General features: G+C 39.0%; 1 pseudogene; it reads left to right on the top strand.

Annotated features, from left to right (window-relative positions):
- Positions 1–1,217: 1,217 nt before the first annotated feature.
- Positions 1,218–2,152, top strand: LOC615291 (ferritin light chain-like; annotated as a pseudogene).
- The last annotated feature ends 1,972 nt before the right edge of the window (positions 2,153–4,124 follow it).

Below are 4,124 nucleotides of genomic sequence, written 5' to 3' on the forward strand. Positions count from 1 at the left end.
AAGAGTAGAGTTTGGGCTAAATTGGGGAATTAAAATCTTTTATATGTCTATGGCCATAAGTTATTAGTGTTTATTTTTATTAAAATTATATCCTGGTAAATTTGTATTAAGATCTGAGAAACAGAGATCTGGTATGTCTTTAATACAGAAACTAGTCTCAGAACTTCTGACAAAGGGAGAATAGGTATGTATGTGTATCTGTGTGTGATCAGAAGCAGGGGATTGATGGTATAATTGGAGAAATTCTACTCAAAGGCAAGTTTTGTTTTGACAATTTCAGTTTCAGGTGAAGGATATCTCAACTCAAACTAGTTCAAACAAGAGAGAAATCTATTGGTTTGTACAAACAGACGTCTGAAAGTCCAGATCTTTAGGCAGATCTGGTTCCAGACACTGAAAGGATAGCTCTCACTTTCCCTCTTTGACTCTGATTTCCTGTGTGTGTATGTCATCTTTTGGAAAATCTCCTAGGGTAGCAGCAAGTATAGGTTTCTACCATCTTTATATCTCTCAACTGCAGAGATAGAATTTCTTACTCAAGTTCCAGTAAAAGTTTTAGAAATTTCCCTCAGTGACTGGCTAAGATCACTTGCCCATTCCTGAACTAAACATTTGGGTCAAGGGGATGAAATACTACTGGAAATGCCCATTGTCTTACCACTCCCGTGGTCAGTTAGAGGAGTCAATCTGACCCCCAAAAAAGGTTCTAGTACTAGAGGAGGAATGGGGTGGGAGAAAGTCATATTGAGAAGACAAAACCATAGCTAACACAATATACTACCAGCAGTATGATCAAACTGTTGATGTGATAAGGGCACATATGATATGAGTGTAACAAAAAGCAAAGTAAAATACTTCAGTCTCAATTACCTGGATATATTAATAAAAGTATAGGAAGAATACATGCCCACTTTTTATTCAGGTATGATTCTTAATTAGTATTTCTTGAGTACAGTCCTTGGACCAATTGCACCAGAATTATTTTGGAATCTTGTTTAAAATATAACTTCCTGAGTTCTATCCTAAATCTGCTAAATATGAACCTACAAATAAATTCCTGTTGTCCAGGAATCTACATTTTTAACAGGTGATCTGGGTGATTTGTAAGAACATTAAAGCTCCAGAACCATGATTCTATTTTATTTAGACACATTGAATTGTAATACTAGGAGAAGTTATTATGTTTGGACTTGTAATTAGGGATGTAAATCTAGTCAAGCCCATTGTTGGTGCTCAACAAATATTTGATGCACTGAAATCTTACTAGTATCTTACTAGTTCAGACTAATTAGGTAGAAGCCATCTGAACTAATGAAAGTTCAAAACCATAGGTTGTTTTAAAAACGAAACATGGGGACTTCTGGCTATGATGTAGTGATGAAGACAACAAAATTCCTTTGCCCCAAAACAACTGTAAAACTCAACAACATTGTTCAAAAAACTAGTCATCGAAGTGCAGTTCTTGGTCCTGCAGATCTGTGTCTTGCTTCAACAATGCTTGGACAGAACAGACCCAGGGATGTCCCTTGCTCCATCAGCGGACCAGCCTTCAACCTTTTCCCCAGTTGCAACCTTCAGAATCAGCCACTCAGCTGTCCATGATCACCAGGGCCAGCCATCACTTTTTGAGCTTAACTCCTTATTACCATGAGCTCCAAGATTCGTCAGAATTATTCCACCAAGGTAGAGGCCGCCATCAACCACCTGCTCTACATGCACCTGCAGGCTTCCTATACCTACTTTTCTCTGGGCTTCTATTTTGACCACAACAATGTGGCTCTGGAGGGTGTGGGCCACTTTTTTTCACGAATTGGCCAAGGAGAAGTGCGAGGGTGTAGAGCGGTCTCTTGAATATGCAAAACCAGAGCGGCGGCCTTGCCCTCTTCCTGGATGTACAGAAGCCATCCCAAGATGAGTGGGGTAAAACCCAGGATGCTATGGAAGCCTCCCTTCTCATAGAGAAAAGGCTGAACCAGGCCCTTTTGGATCTGCATGTCCTAGGTTCTGCCCTTGCAGACCCCCACATCTGTGATTTCCTGGAGAACCACTTCCTAGATGAGGAGGTGAAACTCATCAAGAAGATGGAGCCATTTCTCAAGTTTCGGACACAATGGAAACAATAAAGCTTTTTGCAGCAAAAAAAAAAAAAAAAAAAAAATCACCATTTCAGAGCTTGAACAGAAGCAAGTAGGAAAAAAAAAGAAAGAAATATTAATTCATGAAAAACTGAATTTCAGGTATGAACAGTGAAAGTCTATGGTGTTCTTTTCTGGAACTACTTCCATCCTACCTCCATATCAGGTGAGGTAGATGAGGTTGTTCTACCACAATGGGGCTGGCAGTGAAAAATCAGCAGATTTACTGGTAGAAGGGACTAACTTGGTTTGGGATAGATGATGAAAAACCTATATCCAATGATATTGTTGATAAAGTACCAAATTTGGCAGAAATGAGCAAGGAAAGCCAGGAACAATGCTAGCCTCAAGGTGAAGTCTTGGTTGGAGTCAGTGGCAGACAAACTAAAAAGCTGAGATTTAATAGGGAAATTCTGGTCATGAGAAAAGCATAGAAGAACTATCCTTGGCTGTCCAGGAGGCTGAATGAATGCATGTGGAGACCTGAGAAGACCTGGTAAAAATTAATAGCTGAAAATGGCCTGAATTTGTACACATACTTAAAATCACATGCAAATCCATCAGCAGTGGGTGGATACCTTACTGACTCAACTTGGTTGAGCACAGCTTCTAACCAATCATTAGCTGACCATTAAAATAAGAAAACACAGAGGTGACTCCTAGGAAGCCAAACTCAAAAGGAAAAATAAAATTCAAAAAAAATAAGCAGAATAGTTAGAGACCAGAAAGCAGGAGGAGACAAATTCTTCAGATTAAGCCCAGGAAGGCTACAAATAAATGAAACAAACAAAATGAACAACACTCTCAGTGGAATAAAGAATCCAGAACTGCTACAATACATTGTATAAAATGTCTAGTTTTCAAAGATAAGATGACAAGACACGAAATGGCAAAGAGTGACCCACACTCAGGGAAAAATTCAATAGAAACTGCCCGAGTGAGCCCAGATGTTGGATTTAACAGGCAAGGACTTCAAAACACTGATAAATATGTTCAAAGAATTAAAGGAACCATTGTTTATGAATTAAGGGAAAATGTGATGACAACAGCTGCCTCATTGGAAAAGTTCTGGATGCTGGGAAAGATTGAGGGCAGAAGGAGAAGAGGGTGTCAGAGGATGAAATGGATGACATCGCTGATGTAATGAACTTGAACTTGGGCAAAGTTTGGAGGTGGTGAGGGACAGAAAGTCCTGGCATGCTGCAATTCATGGGGTTGCAAATAGTCAGACACGACTGGGCGACTGAACAACAACAACAACAACAACAACAACAGGATGACAACCCAATGGCTCAGCAGGTAAAGAATCCATCTACAATGCAGGAGACACAGGTTCTATCCCTGATTCAGGAAAATCCCCTGGAGAAGGAAATGGCAACCCACTCCAGTATTCTTGCCTGAAAAAAATCCCATCCCATGGGCGGAGAATCCTGACTGACTACAGTCCACAGGGTCACAAAGAGTCAGACCCAACTGAGTGACTAAGTACAAACACATGATGACAATGATACAAAAAAAGAGCAAGTCTCAATTTAAAAAAGGAACTTTAGAAAGAACCAAATGGAAACTGCTCAGTTGAAATCACAATAACTGATATGAAAGTTTACTATATTTACTCAAACATCATATTTGAAATGGCAGAGAGAAGAGTCATCCAGTCTAAAAAACAGAGAGAAAAAAACTGAAGAAAATGAACAGAACCTTCTGTGACTACTTCTAGCATGCCAACTTACATGTAATAGGAATCTAAGAAGAGACAAGAAAGAAAAAAATATTTGAAGAAATAATCAAAAAATTTTTCAAGTTTGGTGAAAAATATTAATTGGCAGGTCAGTGAAGCTCAATTCCAAGTAGGATAAACACAAAGGGGTGCATATGTAGTCATATTGTAGTCAAACTTTTGAAAGCCAAGAACAAAATCTTGAACAAGAGACAAATGACTCCTCATATACAGTGAAACAATGTTTACCCTATGGTTAACATTATACT

The sequence above is a fragment of the Bos taurus genome, chromosome X (assembly GCF_002263795.3).
Source record: "Bos taurus isolate L1 Dominette 01449 registration number 42190680 breed Hereford chromosome X, ARS-UCD2.0, whole genome shotgun sequence".
In the NCBI taxonomy this organism is placed as follows: domain Eukaryota; kingdom Metazoa; phylum Chordata; class Mammalia; order Artiodactyla; family Bovidae; genus Bos; species Bos taurus.